At 41.1% G+C, this 25776-nt stretch overlaps 1 protein-coding gene across 10 annotated transcripts in view; it reads right to left on the bottom strand.

The window, feature by feature from the left end:
* Positions 1-25776, bottom strand: part of GRIK2 (glutamate ionotropic receptor kainate type subunit 2) — a 584958-nt gene that overhangs the window by 419374 nt on the left and 139808 nt on the right. The gene's annotated exons all lie outside the window — the stretch shown is intronic.

Genomic DNA, 25776 nt, shown 5'->3' with positions numbered 1-25776 from the left:
TATACACACATACAGAGAGCATGAACAGGTGGGAGTAGTCTTACCAACTCTGAGAGGCCAATTAAGTAAGAGAAAAAAAACTTTTGAAGTGATAATCAAGATAGCCCAGTACAGACAGTTTGATAAGAAGTGTGAGAATACTTACAAGGGGAGATAGATTCAATGTTTGTAATGGCTCAGCCATTCCCAGTCCTTATTCAGTCCTGAGTTGATTGTATCTAGTTTGCATATCAGTTCCACCTCAGCAGTCTCTCGTTGGAGTCTGTTTTTGAAGTTTTTCTGTTGTAAGATAGCCACCCGCAGTTCTGTCATTGAATGGCCAGACAGGTTAAAGTGTTCTCCCACTGGTTTTTGAGTATTATGATTCCTGATGTCAGATTTGTGTCCATTAATTCTTTTGCGTAGAGACTGTCTGGTTTGGCCAATGTACATGGCAGAGGGGCATTGCTGGCACATGATGGCATATATCACATTGGTAGATGTGCAGGTGAACGAGCCCCTGATGGTATGGCTGATGTGATTAGGTCCTATGATGATGTCACTTGAATAGATATGTGGATAGAGTTGGCATCGGGCTTTGTTACAAGGATAGGTTCCTGGGTCAGTGTTTTTGTTCAGTGATGTGTGGTTGCTGGTGAGTATTTGCTTTAGGTTGGGGGGTTGTCTGTAAGCGAGGACAGGTCTGTCTCCCAAGATCTGTGAGAGTAAAGGATCATCTTTCAGGATAGGTTGTAGATCTCTGATGATGTGCTGGAGAAGTTTTAGTTGGGGGCTGAAGGTGACAGCTAGTGGTGTTCTGTTATTTTCTTTGTTGGGCCTGTCTTGTAGGAGGTGACTTCTGGGTACTCGTCTGGCTCTGTCAATCTGTTTTTTCACTTCAGCAGGTGGGTATTGTAGTTTTAAGAATGCTTGATAGAGATCTTGTAGGTGCTTGTCTCTGTCTGAGGGATTGGAGCAAATGCGGTTATATCTTAGAGCTTGGCTGTAGACAATGGATCGTGTGGTGTGTCCAGGATGGAAGCTGGAGGCATGTAGGTAAGTGTAGCGGTCAGTAGGTTTCCAGTATAGGGTGGTATTTATGTGACCATTGCTTATTAGCAAAGTAGTGTCCAGGAAATGGACCGCTTGTGTGGATTGATCTAGGCTGAGGTTGATGGTGGGATGGAAATTATTGAAATCATGGTGGAATTCCTCAAGGGCTTCTTTTCCATGGGTCCAGATGATGAAGATGTCATCAATGTAGCGCAAGTAGAGTAGGAGCATTAGGGGATGAGAGCTAAGGAAGCGTTGTTCTAAGTCAGCCATAAAAATGTTGGCATACTGTGGGGCCATGCGGGTAGCCATAGCAGTGCCGCTGACTTGAAGGTCTATGTTGTCCCCAAATGTGAAATAGTTGTGGGTGAGGACAAAGTCACAAAGTTCAGCCACCAGGTTAGCTGTGACATTATCGGGGATACTGTTCCTGATAGCTTGTAGTCCATCTTTGTGTGGAATATTGGTGTAGAGGGCTTCTACGTCCATAGTGGCCAGGATGGTGTTTTCTGGAAGATCACCGATGAATTGTAGTTTCCTCAGGAAGTCAGTGGTGTCTCAAAGATAGCTGGGAGTGCTGGTAGCGTAGGGTCTGAGGAGAGAGTCCACATAACCAGACAAGCCTGATGTTAGGGTGCCAATGCCTGAGATGATGGGGCGTCCAGGATTTCCAGGTTTATGGATCTTGGGTAGCAAATAGAATACCTCTGGTCGGGGTTCTAGGCATGTGTCTGTACAGATTTGTTCCTGTGCTTTGTCAGGGAGTTTTTTTAGCAGATGGTGTAGTTCCTTTAGGTAATCCTCAGTGGGATCAGGGGATAATGGCCTGTAGAATGTGGTGTTAGAGAACTGTCTAGCAGCCTCTTGGTCATATTCCAATTTATTCATGATGACGACAGCACCTCCTTTGTCAGCCTTTTTGATTATGATGTCAGGGTTGTTTCTGAGGCTGTAGATGGCGTTGTGTTCAGCATGGCTGAGGTTATGGGGCAAGTGATGTTGCTTTTCCACAATTTCAGCCTTTGCACGTTGACGGAAGCCATCTATGTAGAAATCCAGTCTGTTGTTTCGACCATCCGGAGGAGTCCACGCAGAATCCTTTTTTTTGTAGTGCTGGTAAGGGGGATTCTGTGGGTTAGTATGATGTTCAGAGGTATGTTGGAAATATTCTTTGAGTCGGAGACGTCGAAAGTAGGATTCTAGATCACCGCAGAACTGTATCATGTTCATGGGTCTGGAGGGACAAAAGGAGAGGCCCCGAGATAGGACAGACTCTTCTGCTGGGCTAAGAGTATAGCTGGAAAGATTAACAATATTGCTGGGTAGGTTAAGGGAACTACTGTTGTGGCTCCTTGTGGCATGTAGCAGTTTAGATAGTTTAGTGTCCTTTTTCCTTTGTAGAGAGGCAAAGTTTGTCTTGTAAATGGCTTGTCTAGTTTTTGTAAAGTCTATCCATGAGGAAGTTTGTGTGGAAGGTTGGTTTCTTATGAGAGTATCCAGTTTTGAGAGCTCATTCTTAATCTTTCCCTGTTTGCTGTATAGGATGCTGATCAGGAGGTTTCGCAGTTTCTTTGAGAGTGTGTGACACAGTCGCTCAGCATAGTCTGTGTGATATGTAGATTGTAATGGATTTTTTACCTTTAGTCCTTTTGATATGATGTCCATCTGCTTGCATTTGGAAAGGAAGATGATGTCTGTCTGTATCTGTACGAGTTTTTTCGTGAAGTTGATGGATTTCCACTCCATACGGCTAAATGCAGTGCCTTGCATAATGATAGGTTTCAGAGTAGCAGCCGTGTTAGTCTGTATCCGCAAAAAGAACAGGAGTACTTGTGGCACCTTAGAGACTAACAAATTTATTAGGTATTCTCACACTTCTTATCAAACTGTCTGTACTGGGCTATCTTGATTATCACTTCTAAAGTTTTTTTCTTTTACTTAATTGGCCTCTCAGAGTTGGTAAGACAACTCCCACCTGTTCATGCTCTCTGTATGTGTGTATATATATCTCCTCAATATATGTTCCACTCTATATGCATCCGAAGAAGTGGGCTGTAGTCCACGAAAGCTTATGTTCTAATAAATGTGTTAGTCTCTAAGGTGCCACAAGTACTCCTGTTCCTTCCTCTGAATATATCTGATTTTCACCTTTCAGCATCTGTCTCTGGGGCAGGGACTGCCTTGATGCATGTTGTCTTCTACAATGTCAGCATAATACTGGTTTTCTATTTAAAGGGACAATGTCAACATAAATATCATAAAACTGTCTGCAAATTTTTGAACTACTTTGGTTACTGTTTAGACCCAAAATTACAATAACTGATAGAAGTTAGATAATAAAAACACTTCTTATTTTTCAGAATGCTTACTTTGGGCATTAGATAGTCAATTTCACCATTTCCCTATATTATAGTCTGTTTTCCCCTGTGTTTGAGTGACTCTTACGCATTGCAAAAAGGGAAATAAAACATTTTTAAAAAACAAAAAGCTGGACTCATGAATAAGTGTAGAATATGGAACCACTTTTAGTTCATTTTATTGACCAGATTACAAAGAAAAAAATTATTTGGTTTGTAATGTCATGATGGCAACACTTTCAATATGGTTATTAACATATTTATTTTACATATTTTTCTACCTTTTAACACGTTTTAGCCAATGGCCAATCTGTTTAGGGGGTTTTGACTATTTTGGCCTTTCTTAAGGATTTGAGTGGACATGAAAAGTAGGACATGGTTGAGATTTTGTATATCTTGAGGAGTTTAATTCAAAGCATTTAGATAGGGGTGGGCAACCTGCGGCACGCGAGTTGATTTTCAGTGGCACTCACACTGCCCGGGTCCTGGCCACCAGTCCAGGGGGCTCTGCATTTTAATTCAATTTTAAACAAAGCTTCTTAAACATTTTGAAAACCTTATTTACTTTACATACAACAATAGTTTAGTTATATATTATAGACTTATAGAAAGAGACCTTCTAAAAACGTTAAAATGTATTACTGGCACGCGAAACCTTAAATTAGAGTGAATAAATGAAGACTTGGCACAGCACTTCTGAAAGGTTGCCGACCCCGGATTTAGAATAATCACTTTTCATCAAGGGAGATGGCTAGAAACCATCCAAAACTATTTTTTTTAATATTCTGATTTTTTACTTCAATAGGATCACTCCCAATGCATAAAGCTAAGTATGTGTAGAAGTCTTTACATGATCAGAGCCTATATTCTTGCCATCTATTCTTATAATGAGAAGCTTATTTGGGTACATAAGATCAAAGAGAACTGCATCAAATATGATTAACAAGCAATGTTATGTTCTGGTCATTTATTATTTATTTATACTGCAGTAGTACCAATCAAGGGTCAAGGCCTCGTTGTGGTAGGCAAATACAAAGTCTGTCAACCAGACAGCTCAAAATCTAGGAATGTGACAGAGTGCACAGGTGGAAGAAACACATCCTATGCATGGAAAGCACTTAACTGTGCAATTAGCCAGTGAGTATTCACATCACAGATGGCCTGCGCAAAGGGTGAATTTCGCCCTTAGTGAATGTAATCCACAGCAAGCAACATCCTGTAATGCAAACTGTATCTAATGCATAATTTATCTGTTGCAAGAGAATATCTTCAAAATTGCTACCCAAATCTTCTCCATTTCATGTTCATAGCAGTTTGATAGATTTGTTTTACAGAAATAGTAGTTTATCTACAGTATTTAAAATATTTCAAGCCTAGCTGAGAGAGAGGAGTCCCAATAAATATTGCCTTAGTGACAAAGTATAGAACTGAAATATGTTATTAAAATTTATCAGCAATGGAAAGATCAGAGATAAAATTATACTTTGCATTTGCTGGGATATCAAAACACAGCCAGATTGTCAGATTGTAATGACAAGGCATAACTCGGAGAATGTATCACTACTTGTGTTATTGACCTCCATTTTCTCTTTTAGTTTAAATTTTAGGTTAACAAGATGTCGGTTGTATTACTGAATTAAGTGCCTGTTTCTCAATTTTCATATGAATAAGAGATGAGCCAATATAGTATTGGAATGAACTGAAACCTCAAATTTGAAGGCTTTCAAATATTTTGGCTAGGAAGGGAGTCAAATTGAAACACTTCAATCTGAATTTGGCTCTAGGTTTTGGTTCTGAGTAGTATTCAAAACAAGAAGCAGCTTATTTTTCTATTCTGGTTTAAATTCATTGCAGAAACAGCTGATTTCATGAGATTTTCACCATTCAAGATAGCCCTCTTAACATCAGCACTTGATATGTCAGTGCCCTCCAACCCAAACACTAGCTCAAACTTAATGCAAATGTTGGTTATCGACTTTTGTTGTTGGTAAAGATGCCAACTATTAACATTTTATGTTGTCCAAGTCTATCTCCCTGAAAATGCATCATAGCTTCCACGAATGCCCCACCGTCTCCTCTACAAGCACTGTGAACTGAGGATCAGGTTCACTGGTTACAAATATCAGTTTTACAAGCCAGCTGTGGTTCATCAGACTAGTACTTTCAACTGGTATACCAAAGTTGCTTCCCTAAATGAAATGTGAGCTAAGAAGAAGGACTTCTCTGAAGAAGTGGATTTTTTACCCATGAAAGCTAATGCTCAAATAAATCTGTCAGTCTTTAAGGTGCCACCGGACTCTAGTTGTTTTTCTGGAGAGACATACTGTGGTGGTCATGGCCATGATGGAATTACTGTGAAGGGGGCCTGGTTATGGAGCAAGTCAGGGGACATTCAGATGGAAAACTAAATGAGGTGATAGCCCACCATTTGTGCTAGTGAGATGCCCCAACACCAGCAGTCAAATGGCTGAGGCAAGGATAACTGAGACTTAATCATTCATTAACCTCAAAATATCGATGCCATGGCTGGTGTTGAAATGTAGGACATGTGTGTATGGGCAAAAGCAAGGGAACAAACATTTTTAGCATGGTAAATATATCTAGTGAAGGCCTGCGATATAAGGATGCAAAATTATACTTTGCAAGCAGTGCAATTTTTTCAATGTGACTCTTCTTGATGTATATCTGTAGAATTATATATCAGAGAGAACAAAAAGTGTGAACTATTAAATGCAAGAAAAAATGGATGCTTCAAATAAATTATTCAATGAAAAAAAGGCAATTTAATCAAATAAGGATTTTGACAAGAGTATTCAATCAGCTATAATGAGAGAGATAGGGGAACATGTCTGTACTTACCAGCTTTTCGGAAATGGCATCTAAATGACTGTGTTGTTCTTTGCAAAGAAGCAAGGATCTCTCATCTTCAACAACCATTTTTAAGATGCATACATGAAATGCAAAGAGAAACCAAAACCTACTGCATGGAGCTGCAACCTCCAGGCACCTCGCTGTGGGAAGGTATCAGTGTGCCTGCATCCCAAAATGGATGATAACCTTTTGACTGCATAAGGGACCAACAATATCAATTGTTTAAAAGTAGTCATCTTCTAAAACAACTGGGACAGAATTGTATTCAATGGGCCAGATCCTCAGCTGGTGTAAATCAGCACCGTGCCATCAACTACAACTCAGGCTATATCAATTTGCACCAAGTGACAATCTGGCCCTATACACTGGGGGATACTTTGAGGTGATCTCTTAAGACATGAAGTTACCAACCTAGAGTTGTAGAGATGTCACTGTATATTTTCTAGTCTGTGTATCAATATATGTATGTGTGAACACATCTATCTAAAGCACATAAGAAAAAACAGAACCAAACAGTTAAATAGAATTTAGAGACACTGTTGCAATAAAAGTTGCTTGTCACAGGGAATAGAATATATATTTGTTACTCATTTCATAGTTACAGGCCACTAGGTTTATTTTTATTATTCTTTTCTCTACCAGTAGGTCTTTGTTATGCCTTTTTCTTCTCCTACAGAGAAGTAAGCACCTGCTTTTATATTACAGGCTATGCTGGTTTTTTTGTATGAAATGGATACATTTATTCAACTTTAAAACTTTTTGCTTTTATTAAAAAAAGTTCAAAGAAACACCAAAACATGTAAATGTGTTTTATCCTCACGCAGGTGTTTCCTTAAAGCTGCTCGCCTAATGATGATAACAAAAGGAAAAAAATGGCATGAACTGGTCTTGCAGTAAAGGAAGAAATATTTTGTAAAATACACTCCCACAAATTATGGCTTTTCCAGCCCTACTGAGCAGCAATGCTTGCTTCAGAACTGACACAGGTGAAAGCAATCACTCCAGTGCAAGGGCATCAGGATTATTTTGTGGTATTTATAGTTATCTATATAATTTAAATTAGATTTAAACAAAGCCTTCTTAAATTACTAGCCAATAACCATTAGTGACTACTCTTAAGAGAGAATCAGGTTTTCTGACATTTTGTATCGATTTATTTAATCACTATCCCAAGTTTCTGTATAATGTGATTCGAAACGGGAATGAGTCAGAGCTGTGGAAAGGCCTACTCAGAATGAACAGTGACAAGTTAGTTGAAATGCTGCTCATGCCATGGAAACAATGAAGTGTGACATTTCATATGTTAAGTCTGGCAGCAAGTTTGCTGGAAAATAACATAAGATTCTCTCATTTGTTTTGTTTTTCTGGAGGGTGGTGATATGGGGGGAGATTTTTTTTTTTAAATGGCTATTGCCTTTTCTTACCTTTCTAGAAGATGCTTCTCATTTATCGGGTTACTTCCCTAATATTTTTGGATGCCTTAGCTATTCGTTTAGTGTCTTTTACTACACAGATATTTACAGGTATCCATATTACACACATCACAGAAATGTAGCATTCTTCTTAAACAGACATCTTATACACTAGAATGGATGCAATTAAATAGAATATATATTTCCTTTTTGCTCATAATTAAGGCACAAAAACTGCAAGTATTTCTGCACAGGCAAAACCTCACTATATCATCTTACCTCATAGTAAAAAAATAAAACATCTTTTTTAATTGCTCCCACCATATAGAAGAATGCATTATATAACTTGAAAGATAATACACACAAAGTATTGCTGACAGGGGTGGCTTTATGTATTTTGCCACCCCAAGCACAGCAGTCAGGCAGCTTTCGGCGGTGCGCCTGCGGGAGGTCCGCTGGTAACGCGGATTCAGTGGCATGCCTGCGGGAGGTCCACCTGTCCCGTGGCTTCGGCGTACCTGCCACCGAATTGCTGCTGAAGGCTCCCTGACTGCTGCCCCCTGCGGCTTGCCACCCCAGACATATGCTTGGTGCACTGGTGCCTGGATCTGCCCGATTGCTGACAATCAGGCATTTAAACTTTGAAGAACTATGCCTGTCTAATGAAGAAGTTAAATGCTAATATGAAGTGAGCAGATCTTTTAAGCCAACACCTTTTTTCCATGCCAGTTTGTCAAAGTGATGTCCATAGATAGGTTACCTTACACATCATCTTTCTACAAAAGATGGGAAAGGCATCCCCTGGAAGATTTTAAGCTTTTTTTTAACTTAAATTTCCCAAATCTGGTGTAGCAGTCTTTTAGCATTGCCCTCATTTTCACATCAGAGTATAGAGTCCTTTTTTTGATTGAAAAACTAGAATGACACAAAATTAACATAGAACACATTAAAAGGATTAAAAACTAGATGATAGATCTCAAATGTACGTTTAAGTGGGGAATCATCATTGAGCAGGTTTGTTTTTAATGTGTGCCCATACTACATAACATTTTTATCACTGAGTTGGAGGAATACATAAAATCATCACTGATAAAGTTTGAAGATGACACAAAGATTAGGGAAATGGTTAATACTGAAGAGGGCAGGTGACTGATACAGAGCAATCTGCATCACTTAATAAGCTGGGTGCAAGCAATGTGTTTTGGTTTGGCTAAACGTATGGTCATATATCCAGGAACAAACATTGTGGGGACTATTCTGGGAAACAAAATAATATCCTTGTTCCAATCCTCTTTTGGGGAGGCTAACTAATGTTCCCTCTGATTTTTTACATCCATGTGTGGAATGAATTTTGGTATGTGTACCAATATGGAGGTGATGTGTGGCAGGGTGGGGCTGAGGGGTTCGGAGTGTGATAGGGGGCTCAGGGCTAGGGCAGAGGGTTGGGGTGAGGGGGTGTGAGGGCTCTGGCTGAGAATGTGGGCTCTGGGGTGGCGTCGGGGATGAGAGGTTTGGGGTATGGGAGGGGGCTCAAGACCAGAGGGTTGAGGTGGGGGGGTGAGGGCTCTGGCTGGGGGCCTGATCTCTGAGGTGGTGCTGGAGATGAGGGGGCTCGGGGATGGGCAGAGGGTTGGAGTTCGGGGGGTGAGGGCTCTGGGGTGAGGCTTGGGGTGAAGGCTGAGCCGCGGCTATAGCAGGGAGAGCACCTTTCCCTAGCTGCAGCAGCTGCAGGGCTGGGGCCAGAGGAACAGGTGCTTCTCCTAGCCGAGGCAGCTCTGGGGCTGGGGCCTGGGGAGAGGCGCCTGTCCCCATCCGTGCAACCCTTGATAGCCTACTGCACAACCGCACATCTTAGAGGGAACTTAGAAAGTAACACTTTTTTGTCTCTTTTCAAGGAACATGGTGGGAGTTTTGAAGATTAGATGTTTTTATGGCATGATGAAGTATCTTCATGACCTAAATTCTCTACTCTGTTCAAGCTGCATTTGGACAGAATGGAGATGAAGAGGGACTCACAGGGAGGCAATAGTGGCTCCCTGACCTTGAACAGCCTGGCCTCAGCACAGAAGTAAGCAGCTGACTGGTGCTAGGTGAAGTGGAGCTCTGCCCCACCATTCCTCTCGACTTCCCACACTGGAACGTCCCCTCCCTCCCTTTATCCTAGAGAGATTTGATGGAGATCAACTATTACAAGAGCTACATAGCGGCCTTAACAGACCACAGAATCTAGCCCATATATCTGATGTATCCTTAACTAGTTAAAACTACATATCTTTTAAACATACAAAATCTGTGTTCAAAGAATTAAGGCTACAAAGTGAAGATCTCAAAAATTAGGAACTGTGTGAATAAAGATTGCCTGTGCAACCTTAATTCGGCAGTCTTTAATTACATGACCACATACTATTGTTTTCCACAGGACCCCTGCCTTAGTCAGTGTACAGGATGGATGGTAGTTGTTAGAGAAATGAGCAGGCTGACCCAGAGGCGGACTGAGTTTATTGCGGTACTTGTTCCCCTCGACCCAATTGTTGAGTAAGCCCTGGATTGGTTACATCACTCATTTTATTTAAGTTAGTATGTAAATACCTACATCTGCTACAACACCCCCAAACCCCTTTTAAAGTAATAGAAACACCCATACTATGATTATACCCACCCCTATTAACTGATTACAGTATTACACATATTATACACAAATTTTTACCTTGAAAATACATTTCTTTGCAGTGATTGATGCTACAAGTTCCCTTAATCAGCAGTTTTCAGGGGAGGGAGGGAGGGGCCATGAGCAGTTCTTGTTTATGTAGCTGAAAAAGGAAGGGAGGGGGAGATAACACTTCTTTACACAAAGGTATCCTTTAGACAGCTGCAACATTTATTTATCTCCAACAAGCTGAAGGGGAGGGTGAGGGATGACACTTATCTGTCAAGCGAAGAAAACGGTGCCTGCCTGTGACTCTACTCCCTAATACCATACCAGAACATCAGCGGTCTCCCAGGTCTCTACTTAACCCTTACATATCCCAACACTAGTCATTTAATGAACAGCTATTCAATATTCTGTTTTCTCCTGTTGTTCAGTGTGTAGCTCTAGGCCTTATTTACTGCACACTATTCAAACCCTGCTCTGAAGACAGAATTATTGCTTTCTGCATAGGCTTTTCCATGATGCTTATAACTGTACCATCTGAGTTCTTCACTAACATTAATTTGTTTTCAGAATCCTCTTTTGAGACGGGGGATATAGTTATCCTCATTTTATAGATGGGGAACTGAGGCACAGAGAAGTTGAAAAGTTTCCACTAATTTGGGGTGTCCAATTTGAGACACCTACGACCTGATTTTTCAGAGTATGTGGCATTTTATACATTTAAATCACAGTTCCCACTGACTTCAATTGCAGCTATGAATGCTCAGCACTTCTACAAATCAGACTAGGGAAGGAGATGGTTGTCTATAGTATGCCTGCTTCCTTTGTTGCAGAAGTTGGAACGTGTGTAGTGAATGAGGCAAGGGACTGTAGGAAGAAAAAGAACAATCTCATGGTTAATGCAGATTAATGCTGCCCTGGAGTACCGGATTCTATCCCTCCCTCTGCCACAGAGCCCCTGTGTGATGCTGGGCAAGTCACTTAAACCGAACTTTTCAGAGGTCATCACTAATTGTATGTTCCTCTACTTGTATTTTCTGTGTGCCCAACTTGAGACCCTGGAGTCTTTTTGAGATTGTGCAAAAAATGCCACAAAGACAAACCACTTTATATTCAGGATTTGGGAATGATGATGACAACAAGTGCCGCAGCCTGAGCTTGGTATAGACCACTGGAGTGGAGGAAGGTTGCTCCTTCCATAGCAATTTGATTTCTTTGTGGCAGACAGTTTGCTGTGATGCCATCAATGACAATCTTGTAATAGAGGAGTTATTTGGCAAGAGAAGTCTTGTACCCAGTGCTGTTCAATGGTAGCATGTTCCATGGAGCAACACGGAACATACCACGAAGGTGAGGGTTTGGACTTCCAGGAAGTTGGGGTCATCAGGGCTGTGCTTTCTTTAAGTTGGGTTTGAGTCACACCCATCCTACGCATGCAAAACACACCCCTCCAGCTGGAGTTGGTTACAGCAGGGACTTTAAATCTGGTGCTATTGTTGCAGTCTGTCATGACTGGTTGCCCCTTCATTCCACTCTGCCTCCTTAGGACTGGGACACATACAGGAGTTCTATTTTGTGGGGTACACCACCCCTTTCTCAGGAACTCTTTTACCAGATGCTGTTGGTTCCTGAGGGCATGGATGACCTTTACGAAGATCTAGTTTTTCTTCTGCCCTATGCAATCCACACACCTACAGTTGTGACCTATCCACCTTCAACATCATTGGGGAACTTGGCCATTGTCCACAGAGTCCACTGTTGGCCTTATCTCATTATCCTGAGCAGGAGCCTTTATCATCTATTACTGAGTAGGACCAGTCAGACCCAAGGCTCACCTGGGCAGGGATGACCATACCCTGAAGTAGAGCTTTGTATACCACTACTTACTCACTACCAACATGCTGTAGTGAAATATAACGTGGGGTGGACCTTCCCCATCTCATAATTTTGCTAAACCAAATAAAATATGGCTGTTTTGATAAGTGAAGTGGACACAAATAGAATACAATATTTGAGCTGCAATTACTAAGTGAACCACAGAAACTGAGATTAACTGAGTAGAATAATGAAAGTTAGTAATAGCATGCTGATCAGGTAGAGAAACATACAGTTGATAGATGATGATGGTGATAAGATTCCTATTAGAATTCCTGTCTACAAAGTGATCAATCAGTACAGTCATCTATTTCAAAGTTATCACATTTTTTTCTTTGCACAAAAAGACTATCAACTGTATCCCTCTTTAGCTTCACCCTGCATTTCTTGCCTGTGGTGTTTTTTAGGGTTGGAACAACAAAAAGGAAGTAAGTAATGCTGGAATGCAGGTATATTTGCTAATGGGTGATTTGGGCACATAACAGCATTTTGCAAGTGCATAGTTGGAATAGATGCTGCTTGAGGACCCAAATCTGGAAAGAGATGCACTGGTACAGACCAGATCTTTGCAGAGTCCCATTGATTAGAATGGGACTTCACACAAGCATAAGTGTTTGTACCCATGCATCTATTTGCATGATCAGTGCCCTAAAGAAGAGTATCTCCACTGCTGCCAAATCTGCATCTGTCCCTCCTGTACTGTTGCCAGGTCCGCATCTGTTCCTCTCTGTAATTCTTGTTATGTAAATCATGTCAATGAATACTTTTCCAGTAGTGCTTTTATTTTTTTCTTTGCTTTTAACATAATCTGGCATTAGTTATAGATTGTTAGAAAGTCAATGAACCATGTAATTAAAAGTTCAATTATGTTTTGTTAAAACCTAAGAAACTTACAAGCAACCAATTATTTTCTAGGAATTTATTTAGCATCTGTTTATATTATATATTCTGTAACCACGGGTATACAGAGTCCTTTTACATAAAAGAATGGGGTGCTAATTGTGGGATTTCAAACAGCACCTTTAATCAGAAATGCATGTGAATGTAAACTTTGTGAATAATATACATTAACTTTAACACAAATGCACTGTAAAATATTTTACCACAGTCTAATATTAGCACAGAGAGAATTTATAGCACATAATTTATTCTAATGTGCATGAATTGTCCATCTGTATCTTTTAATTTTCTCAGATATAATTTATATTGAAAATTTCCCAGATTTCTTTGAATAATTCTTGCTCTATAGACTATTTACAAAATGTTCACTGTACTCAATGTTTGACATTCAAGCTGTATCAGATAGTTTAGTTCAGACAAATAAATACAATTTAGGGCACGATAATTTATGGTTCGTTTTCTATTTCCCGAATTGATGAGATCACCTAAAATGAGATTTCTGGCGTAAATATTCCTTTTTACAAGTCCACTATTCATTTTCTTGAATATTAAATTCAATTTAGCTGTTTCCACAAACATTCTAACAAGTAAATTCATTCGCTAGAATATTTTCACAGAAAGTTAACACAGTCCAAGCAAGTTTTTATTCCAATTAATATTCATAGTGCTAATGATGCAAACACTTATGCGCATGATTAACTTTATTACCAGGACTAGAAGTCAGTGGTCTATGAAGGAGGTGTACACAGTAGTAAAGTTAAGGAAGTGCATAATAATTTGCAGCATTTGCATCATCAATAGTAAAGTTGCTGAGGTATTTGTAAAAGAAAATAGCAGAGGAGATGGTGCCACTAGGTACTCATTAATTGGCCAGAATTTTCAGATTCATGCACAATAACATGTAATTAACATATTATTTAAATTCGCTATATGTAGAAATGATCATCAGTTGGCCCTGTCCCTGTCTCTTTCCTATTACCATCCCGGCACACCCCAGGTCCCACATAGACCAGCAATAAACACAGTCCCTGCACTGAGAGATGAGGCAAGCATGTAGGGCCTCCGGGAGATCCTTTAAGAACTATGCATCTTCACACTCAACTGTGGGTAAATGTCACAATACAGCCCCATACATCTAACGCTAGATTCAGACCTAAAGTGCTTCACATCTGGGCTGGCAGTTGTGCTACTACAAACCCAGAGAGAGTGGGGGCAGGGGAAGGGGGAGAATAAAACAACTGTCCTTCAAGAACTGAAAATGCCAAGCTTAATTTCAAAGCAGGCGAAATTTTGGAAGTGCTCACTGGGTATGATCCATGGAAGGTATCTAAAGAGAAGGATGGATTTTCTTCATTAAAATTTGCCACGACTAGCGAGATTGTGTGCTTGTTTGCAACCCACTGCTCCAAGGTGCTTGTTTCACTCATGTCAAACTTTAGTTAATATAATCTAAAATTGTGATATTTAATCCATTTTAAAATGGAATGTCTGTGTACAGCATACAGCCACCTCAACTGGGCTACAGCTGAGTGATTTCAGATTCTAAACTCTGGTGTTTTGTATTTCAGATGAGGCATGAACAGATGTTTTCCTAATAAATACTTTGAATTGAGACAAAAAAAATTGGTGATGTTGGTGATAAGTTGCTGTTATTAAGAACAGTGAGACTGAGGAACAAAAAAATATTGTATCATATCTCCCTCATTTCCAGCCTACCAGTTTCATGAAATTCCATCCCCTCCCTCTTTTAGTAACTTATTTATCTCTCTTTCCCTCATTCACTGATATTGCTTGGTTCAGTGGCTTGGTAATGTCTTTCAATGTCCTTATTAGCCTATTTGAAAAATTGTTTTGTTTAAACTTTCTATTTGCTCCTGAAGTCTACATGATATTCTCACACTCATGCTAGAAGTGAACAGTTTCTCTGGATACAATATATCAACTATATTACAGTTTTGAAATCTTAAATGACTGTAGATCACCATAAAACAATCCGTAAGCACCAAGAAGCCAACAGAAGCAGAATATATTTATAAAGAAAAACAGTCATGCCAAATTTCCCAGTTTTCCTTTAAATATTATTGCAAGTGAGGTGGATGAGAGGAAGTCAGGTATACTGGGGGCCCAATTCTGTTCGCACTTAGCTAAATCCATGCTTCTCACCAAAACCAAGTAGCCAAATGCACTAGGGTTCCACAGACATGATGTGGAAGAAAGAACCCCACTATGCCAGGGTGTTGTAATGGAACCATGGCCACTGTTTCAACCTGGAGGATTCAGTAGCCCTCATCATTCCTATGTGCACTCTCAGTGGGCAGTTGATGCCCACTGTTTGTGCACAGCTGATGGATCCAACCCCGCCATTGCCTTTCCCCAAGCCTGCCCCTGAACTGCCTCACTTGGGCTCCTTCACATGGATTCCTACCTCCCCATGTAGAGGAGCCATACTATTTATTCTGTTCTATGCAGGTTGTTCTACCATGCCAATCATTTGGAATCTACTGCATCTGGCAACTTCCATGACCACTGAACTACAGGCATGATTTTACCCATTGATATCAATGGGGAGCTAGGCCAGTAACTAAAAGCAGAACAACTTAATGCTCATCATGTATGCATCTGTTAGGAAAACATTTGACACAGTGTCTCAAATCTGTGCTTGAAAAATTAATTCAAATTGGCTTGGATCTGAGGACTCTCACTGGATGAAGGACCATAGACAATGGATAGTGAAGGGCCGATGTGGAGAGCTGTCCAGAGGAATACCAGGAGGACTGTTAGGATCAATTGTATTTGGAAAAAAGGTGTAAAAGCATATTAATTACATTCACAGATAGTCTCATTTAGGAGATGCTGCCAACAGTAGAGAAAATGGGGAAATAATAGGAGTCAACAAGAAAAAATGCAGGATAATAATGCTTCTGGGAAAAAATATCCCCAAGCAAAAATATTTGACTTAGGGATTTGAAGGGTGGCAGGGAAAGCGATAATGCTGAAAGATTTATAGGGGGTAGGGGAGAGCACATCAGATATGAGCTTGCAATGTGATATGACAGAAGAGGGACCACATCACAGGCCATGGAAGTTACATTCTCTGTGTGGCAGTGGGAAGTCTCCATCTGGAATATTGTGTGCTGCCCTCCTGGGCAGGTAAAGGCAGAAAATGAAGAAATCTTGACAAATTGGAGAGGTTTCAGAGAAAAGTATCAAAATGATTATGTGCTTGGATGGAAGGACTGATAAAGGTAAAAATATCTACGTATCACATGGCCACGACGCAGCAGACAAAGGGTGGGATTTTCAAAAGCACTCAGTGTTGGCCTAGCTCTGCTCCCATTGCAGCTAATGACAGTTTTATCATTGACTTCAATGGAAGCAAAGCTAGGCTAATTCCGAGAGCTTTTGAAAAATCCACTCATAATAACCATCTACAAGTGTCTGACGGCTGTAATCTCCAAGGGATAGGTCATGCCATTTAGGCACAGGCCATAGCAAGCAGTGATGCAGAACCACATTGTGTCAGGGCCATGGTGTGTGGGGCCTGATCTTGGGGTTATCATGGCCATGGGGCTAGGAGCCAATTAACAGGAATGCCAGGAGATTCTAATAAGAGACAAATCAGAGGACACGGATCAAGAGTCAGCTACCAAAAAGTCAGGCTGTGTCAAGATACCAAAAAGAGCAGTTTAGGATGATGGAACCAGGAGACAGTTACCAAGCGTCAGGTCAAGACATGCTACCAGGTGGGCAGGATCAGAAGGCAGGAACAAGTAAACAACTGACCAGCAATCAATGGCAGGGTTGGGCCCAGACGTACAAACAACTTCCTGTTTCCGTCTCTAGCTTAAATAGGGACTGGGACCCTTTCAGGAGCCTCAGAGCTCTCCCAATCAGAGTATGGGGCAGGGCTTGTGCCTCAGTTGTGCTTCATGAGCCCTAGTCCCAGCTGCTGTCTGTGAGCTGCAGAGTGGAGGATTGCAGTGTGACGATTCCCAGGACTGTCACGGACCCAGGGCCTGACACACTGCCACAGGGGACAATTGCTCCCTGAGTCACCCTCTACCAGACCCCTTTACAGTCCCGAGCCACATCAAGCCACCATGGTTCAGCCATTTATACAGAGGTATTGTATCAATTCTAAAGCCGAGAGAGGAAAAGTAGATTTTCCATTCCCACTTAATAATTGAACATTCTGAAACTGTAAACAAATAGACAGATCTTCCAAATCCTTATTCACAGGAGCAGTCCTATCGAACAATGATTTGTACAATCAGGCCCTCAACTATCAGAGGGTTCTAATAATGAAGGTGATCTTTGTGAAGTGAGTACATGTGTAGTAAAATCTCATTAATGTAGGTTCCCTGAATGGGCATCAAGTGGTAGTGAATTTGGGTGATTACTGACCTGGTCAGACTCACACAAGTGCTATAGAAGTTAAAGGCTTTGCATCCCATTACTCATGGGTCTCTTTCTCAGTTTTTTTCCATACTTTCTGTAAAGTAAATTAAAACCATCCAGCAGGGTAGCTGAAGTACCTAAGCTCTGCAAGTTCAGGGCTCAACCTGTGAGGTGTTTAGCAACTCCTGCAAGGTGTTTAGTACCTTCTCGCTCTTGCTGACACAGGAAGTGCTGAGCAGCTCAAAGAACAGGGCCACGACCATTAGTGAGCCTATCCAAAGAGAGCACTTGGGGGAAAAAGCCTACTAGAGTAGCCATGTTCTGTAGTTAGCAAGCAGATAAATGTTTTAAGAGAGATTAAATGCTATTAGTGGGAAAAACACAATAATTAGGTACGGAGTCAGAGATTCTCAGGACTCTTATTTGGCCAGTAGTACTCTCATTGTATGCAAGTGCACTTGACATTCAATCATGTGGATATCATTCAGTGGATAATTCCTTACTAAATGATCAAAGATTCTCATTTTCCTCATCTAATATTACTGTATTATATGGTGAAAACTTGCACACTACACTTACCATAAGGCAACTTCATGTTCCAGTGCATTTGTCATTGTTTTGCAAAATACTTTCACAGAGTTTATTTTCAGGTATTTCTCTGCATAATATCCAATCAAAAATAAACCATATAACTTGAAGATTTTTTTTTCCCCAGATACAAAAAACAACCAATACGCTTTCAGTCTGACTGACTTTTAGTTTGTATCAAGGAAACATTCAGTAAGAAAGAACAAATGTAAAGTCTCCATGAACGAGTTTCTCTCCTCTGTACACACTGCAGCAACTCTGAGAATAAAATGGCTGCCGTCCCTGCACACAACCACTGTTATTAGAAATGGGAAGGTGCAGCACAGAAAAAAAAAGGTCAGTTCTAAACCACAAAAACCTCTGTCTCTCTCAATCTGTTCATTAGTTTCTTCAGTTTCTGGACACCAGTTGACATGTATTATCAGTTGTTACAGTATGTTTTTAAGATTTGTTTACATAACATTTTTGTCTGGGAACATGATATAGGGAGCAAAAATAGACTATGCAAGGCCAGCTCTTTGTACAAGATGGTACATCTGATATGTCATTGCTTTGGCCCATTGCCACATTATTAATAAAGCATCTCCAGAGTATTCCCTATTGATTATACATTAACAGCAATGCCTTATTAAAAACAGAATTCTAAGGTAGGTGTCTGGCGAGGCTTTTCAATCAGTGATGCTTGATGCATTTAGAGAAATAAGCTTACAACAGAGTGCTCAGAATGCAGCATTATTTAATTCCTCATTGTAATAGCAGTCTGACAGTCTAGACTCAGACAGCTGGTATAATTATAGGCACCAAAGCCTCCCTGAGGATATTTGAACTGCAGTGATTGGATGCTAAACTGAAATACACAGTAGTATAAAAAACCTGCCCAATGACATTAGTTTTGGTTCAAAATATCATCGCTGTTGGGCCCTCAATAGCCAGTCTATGAACAGAACTAATTAAACATACCAAAAAAAAAAAAGAGCTAAATTAAACAAACTAAATAGTACCATGATTTTTTTCCTTTTTGCACTTGGGGAGTCCAATACATCACTGTTATTATATTGAGCAAGACAAAACAGTCTAATGCACAAACAATTACTGAAATGAGTAGGTGCAGTAGAAGCTTAATACTGGACAATGGATTTCTCCTCTGAAGACTAGCAGTTACGGGTGAATGCAATTTTCAAGTCATAGGGGAAAGTACACAGCTGCCAGAGATCCTATTTAAATACATTTCAATACAAATGATGAATGCAAAGACTTAAGCGCTCTATTCTCAAAGTAGTAGTAAAAGGACAAAGCATGCAGGGATTTGGTTTGGTTCGATTTGATTTTTACTGGCAATTCAGCACCCCTGAAATTTTGATGTCACTTAGTGTATGGTGTGTATGTTTCTTCAGATGCATATCATAAAGTACTAGCTTTCATAAAATACAAGATGGCACATACTTCTCTTTATACTGCTTTATAGTAAAAAGAGTGGCGGGGGGGTGGGAGGGAGACAGTGGTTAGGGAAGGGCTGTCATGTTAATACTGATATATAAGGAAAACTTACCTGGAATTTTACAAGAGATTTGCAAAGAAAGAACCTTGTTCTGAAATAAAACAAAGTCAGCTCCTAAAGATAATTAAAAAAAAACCACTTTGAAAGGGGCAAAGTAATTAATGACGTATCTCCAGCAGAAGTATATAGAATATACGTTCACACACAGTACCAAGTACTCGCTCCCCAGGGATTAGATACCAATTGAGGAACATCTAACATATTGCTTGAGGAATATATTTGAACATCTCTCTTGTTAAATGCCAAATTATTTCCCTATATAAATTCAGTCTAGTTTCACATACAGAAGAGAACAAAATAGTAATGAATAATTTTTCCATCTGCCGCAGTTGCTGGGAGAGGCCCTGTTACATTAATTAAGAAATGAGCATCATACTCCCAAAGTAATATAAATTTTAAAAGAGCAAAAGGGATGGCCTTGCTCCATGAATTACTCAGTCAGAAGGCTCTGCCAATTTACTCCAGAAGGAAATCTAAATGTAACATGATGTAATGTGAAAATGGATGCAGAATCAATTAAAATAGTTTTCTTCATATTTATTGAGGCAAATATGTTCATATTAAATCTGAAAATATTTGGGTATTAGGAAGGACACAGGGTTCTACTTCTATTCCTTCAATTTCTATATTTTTAGAGTTTAGACCTCAAATTTGATCCACTCTTTCCAGCGAAGAAAGTCTATAGGATCACAGATGTGTGGAGCAGCCACTGTTACATAAAAGTGCTGGATATGGCTGCAGAAACCAAAGGTCAGACTCCACTGGAGAGCAGGGCACAGACTTCAGGCCAGCCAGAGAACAGATTGTGGCTGGCAGCAGTTTTCAGCAGGCTCTCATTGCTGTGTTATGGAATGGTTAAATACATGCCAATTTTGTTCTTAAATACAAATGCTTCATGGCATAAGAACAACAACATAAGAGGCCCACCATGCAATGCTTTGGTTATAGCTTGGATGCTCTTAAAATATCCAAAGATCAAAGATCAACACACTTTTAGAGGAAATGTGTCAACCTCTGAAGGCAAACCACCAGTTTCTCCAACCTCCCACAATTGCCTACTTCCACCAGGAAACTCCTGCCATTCGATCCCAGAAGTACCACTGGTTTGGTATCAGACAGAGAGACAACAAACACAGAGTTACAGCCCAGTCAGTTCCAAAATACAGCTCTTTGCAGCCTGTTCAGAGATCACACTGTATACACCACAATCTTACCCCTTGCACTTCATGGTGTCAGTCATTACCAGGTCTGTTAAAGGCACAGCCTATAATACCATCAGATCCACAAGGCGCTTGTTCTCTTTCCTTCCCTTGTTCTTTCTGTTTAAACAAGAATTACTATATTGCCACTGCTTCTACTTCCAGTATCTGACGGGGTCCCATTAGCCTAGGTACACTATGACTGAGTAGATGTATCACAACCTGAGGGCCAGCTCTGGCTAAAAATCTCAGTATGCTGAGCTTTAATTATATTTAGATTCAATATTGGAGCTGAGAAGTATTTTCCATAACTTGTTTTCTTTTTTTTTTTTAAACACAGAAATTGTGTGACAAAATTCAAGGAGGAAAAAAGATTTTCTGGGGTCCTTGCTTTCTCTCTTGGGGTGGGGTGGGGGCTGGGGACTTTTTTCCACTTGAAAAAAAGGGAAAGGCAACAAACAAAAAACAACCAAGTTTTTCACATTTCAAATTGAAACAAAAGTTTGTTGGGAGTTTTTTGTGAACAATAAAATACATTTAAATAAATAATCAAATGACAAGGAAATAGTCCATAAAAACGTCCATATGGTTCAAGAAGCCATTTTGCATTTAGCTGACAAACAAACAAAACTTTGCAAAGAACAAATTTGGATCAGGTTTCAGAGTAGCAGCCGTGTTAGTCTGTATCCGGAAAAAGAACAGGAGTACTTGTGGCACCTTAGAGACTAACAAATTTATTAGAGCATAAGCTTTCGTGGGCTACTGAAGTGGGCAGTAGCCCACGAAAGCTTATGCTCTAATAAATTTGTTAGTCTCTAAGGTGCCACAAGTACTCCTGTTCTAAATTTGGATCAGCAGCTCTCAATATATAAAAATTCTAGGTTTTCTTTTACCCCTCGATAGTGCACAGAACACCAAGTGGGTCATTCACACTTATGCACCCTGGAGTGGTTGAGCTCCACCATAGGTGTACAAATTTGTGTTTGGACTTCATCTTGACTTCACTGTTAGGTAACATAGCCCTAATGCAATAGTCTGCCCTGAACTTAGTACCCTACAAAAGGCCTGTGAGATGTACTTTTTTACAAGTAACAGACAAGTGTTCTCCAGATTTCCTTCAATCCTCTACCTCCAATCAGAGTTGGCCACTCAGGGCTCTTGTTACTCCCCACAAGTCAGGGCAGGGGAATCACTATGAGGTAGGTGTTTTCTCTTTCTCCTTCTCATGAAGTGGACCAGATCTGGGAGGTAAAGAACTTCCTTCCTCTTCCAGGCATGAGGACCTGGGCTTTGGGGATCTGCTCCACCTTGTTATCAAGAGCCCGGAGAGGGGGGAGGTAGAGCCACCATGTGGCACTTCCTCCCCTTCTTCACATGAAGGCACCAAAAGGAGGAGGAGAAGTGAGTTCATAGTACTAAGAATATCAACCTTTGACTGCTCCTTCACCATTTTATTCTCATTTCTCTATAACACAAGAACTAGTTTTTCATATATTCCAGCTTATACAATGTTTTGCAAAGAGTTCTGTTTTAAAATATTTGCAACATAAAAACACAGTGCAGCATAGTTAAATTTGTTGCTTTTGCTAAACGGTCTCTATAAATATTCTATATATTCAAAATTTCGCACTGTTAGGGTGAAAATCCCTACCTAACCAATAACTAACCAGCCCTCTCCTGACTACCGTTAACTCCATCCTCCATGCCAGCCTTTTCGGTACTGGTGCAGATGCCCCCTCTCTGGGTAAAAAAGGGTTAACACACACACATCTGTTCTGTTCCAAGCTCCCTCTCCTATGAGGGGCAGCACAGGGTAAGTGACACAGAGAGCTTTGTTTGGGTCCTCATGGCACGGTGTTTTTAAACTCTGAATTCATATTTGCCTGTATATATCCCTACAGAGAATGATGTTCAAGGAAAGAAACTGCCTCTTGTACAAGTTCTCTGTAGAAACAATCCCCTGGTTATGTCAACCAGTCTTGTAGACTTGTTCATTATTGATCTGGAAGTATTTATATAGGTCATTTTCCTATGCAATTTATCTTGTGGCCTCAGACTCCGGGTAAGGTTTATTGAGAAAGAAAGGCATTACATAAGACGTGAAGCTTAATTTCTAAGGCCAGGGTTGGGGGATGGGCTTTGTGGCAGTTGCTTTGCCACCTTAGCTAACTGGCAATGATCTTTGCTGTTAGCAACTAAGTTCCAATACATATATTTTAAGAAATAATATGGCTGTGAAGAAAATTAATATGATGAAATGCAATAAAAATAATTAATAGCCAAATTCATTCTTATTTATTTGCATTATGCCAGACTTAAGTAGGGGCAGTGCAGAGCTTCCACTCACTCCAGGAGAAGCTCACTGAAAGACTGTTTTAGTGAGCTCCTCAGTACAATGGGGTGAGGAGTTTTGAGATGGCAGGGTACCCCAGATTGGCCCTCTCTTTAGGGTGGGAGGGCATGACTATGTCCATACTTCTTGACGCCCCACTCTGGGGTAAATTGTTCCCAGGGTGATCTCCACACAAACCAGTATTTGTGCTTCCCTGAGATCTAAGAAACTGCGACTGGCCTATAGCAGAGATACAGGTTCTAGGTTCCTGCAGATATGCAGGGTTTTTGTTTGGTTTTGCTTGCTCACTGATGTCAGGCAAGGTGGGTCTAAATATGCATGTCTGGTGTGGGAAAGATTGGTGCACATAAAGAAGCTGAACCCGGTGCTGAATGATGGCTGCCCCTACAGTTACTCCTGGGGGGATTCTGCATGGCTTTGTGCCTGCAGAAAATGCCCCTCTGCCCCCGCAGAATTCCTGTGCTTCCCTGCAGAAAATGGCAGGGAAGCAAAAGGAAGCCATGCAGGGAGGGAAATGACCATGGGCACAGTGTTTTGGGGGGGATTTCCCCCCTCCAAACAGAGGTGAGGCATGGGGGGAACTCGTGTGCCACTTCTGTGTGCTGGGAGTCTTCCTATTTTCTGTGCAACAGTGCCCGTGGTGGGGCTAGGCAAGGGGGGGGAATGAGGGAAGGGGGAGTGAGGGGGTGGAAGGAAAAGGCAATGGGGGGGGGAAATGTGGGAGTGAAGGGAGGGGGATGGAGAAGAAAAGGGGATGGGGAATGAAGGGGGTAAGCGGGATGCAGCATCTCCTCGGCAGCAGCTGGGGCTCCCCCGTTAAGCAGGCCCATTGAACCCTCACCCTGTTAAGCCCTACCCCCCTATCCCCAGACTCTTCTGACAAACCCCCCCACCGAGCCCCATCTCCCCACACCCAGACCCTCCCACCGTCGACCCCTAACCACCTTCACCTGGATCCCCTGAAGAGTCCCATTGCCCCTGCACCCAGCACCCCCACAATGAGCCCCTATACAGCCAAATCTCCCACTGAGCCCCCCGCACCCAGATTGCTCCACACAGAAACCTCTCAGTCCACACCTGGATCCCCCCACATTAAGCCCCTGCACACTTGGATAGGAGTGGGTGGGTCAGGTTTTGTGGCCCGCATCATGCGGGAGGTCAGACTAGATGATCATAATGGTCCCTTCTGACCTTAGAGTCTATGAGTCTATGATGGGCTGAGACTGCCCATCCACTCCTGGTGCACCAGGCGCAGAGGGGAAGGACCCCAGGATGTTTCTGGGGCAGGCCCAGCCCTTGCACTGTGTCAGGGTCAGATGAAGCCTCACTGCCCAGTCCCTGTACCAGGGGAGGGGGGTCTTCAGGGTGTTCTCCCACCTCAATGCAGCCAGTGGCCTATGCTCCCCACTGCCATCCTGGAGCCACATTTATTTATTGACAAATAAAATTTGCAGAATTTTGCCATTCATCATTTCCTCCAAAGACAAATATCAAGAAAAATTCATAATTCAACAAGGGGAGTGGGAGGGAAAAGTATGATCTTTTTAAGGAGAAGTACAGCTTTCTTGTTATATATATGGCACCATGACACTACGGTGACTGGCTCATTAGAAATGCATAAATACGGTGCTTAATATATCAGAGCCAGCAGAAACAATTGTTAAATATTACTGATAAAGGGAAAGCAGCAGCCCGTGTCCATGGCAAAAAAGGACATAGAGAAGACAACTGATCACAACAACACTCTACTACTTAGAAGTATCAGAGGGGTAGCCGTGTTAGTCTGAATCTGTAAAAAGTAACAGAGGGTCCTGTGGCACCTTTAAGACTAACAGAAGTATAGGGAGCATAAGCTTTCGTGGGTAAGAACCTCACTTCTTCAGATGCAACTGAAGAAGTGAGGTTCTTACCCACGAAAGCTTATGCTCCCTATACTTTTGTTAGTCTTAAAGGTGCCATAGGACCCTCTGTTACTACTTAGAAGTGTCTCTCTGCCTACTCTAGTAGTAATGACAGAGTTAGAAAGAGAAACATGTGGGGATAATGCTAGGACTCCTCTGATTGAGTCCAGGAGAGTAAGCAGTGTGACTAATCCACTCTAGATAGTTTGTGAACCACTGTGGATCTTATCTGTAAAGCTGATTTTTTCACAGCTGTTATTTTTTTTTTAAATTATACAGACGGCATTGGGAACTCTGAGTACATTTCATCTCAGTTATGCCTTCCCGTGTTCTTGCTGCAAGGTTCTGTTGCTAGGCAAACACAGAATAGAAACCACTGTTCCTGAAAACAGATTCTTATGTTACTTTACTACAATGGCACTAGCATGTGTCACTTCACTTTAAAGAGTGTAGAATGGATTTATCCATTACATAAGGTCAACCAACCTTTTTTCCCCCACTTCAGTGTGAAGAGAGAAGTACCTTCAGAATTAGAACATTTGGTTATTACACCAGTTGTAATGTTTCAGATTAAAAGCACATATTCAGCATAGACACACTGTGACGATTTACAGATTTCCAAACATCTAAAAACACATGCAGAGGGGGCAAAGGCCAGTTACTCCTTGGAAAGAAGTCT

The sequence above is a fragment of the Chrysemys picta genome, chromosome 3 (genome assembly GCF_011386835.1).
Source record: "Chrysemys picta bellii isolate R12L10 chromosome 3, ASM1138683v2, whole genome shotgun sequence".
Taxonomy (NCBI): domain Eukaryota; kingdom Metazoa; phylum Chordata; order Testudines; family Emydidae; genus Chrysemys; species Chrysemys picta.
This window is presented reverse-complemented; position numbering and strand designations above follow the sequence as displayed.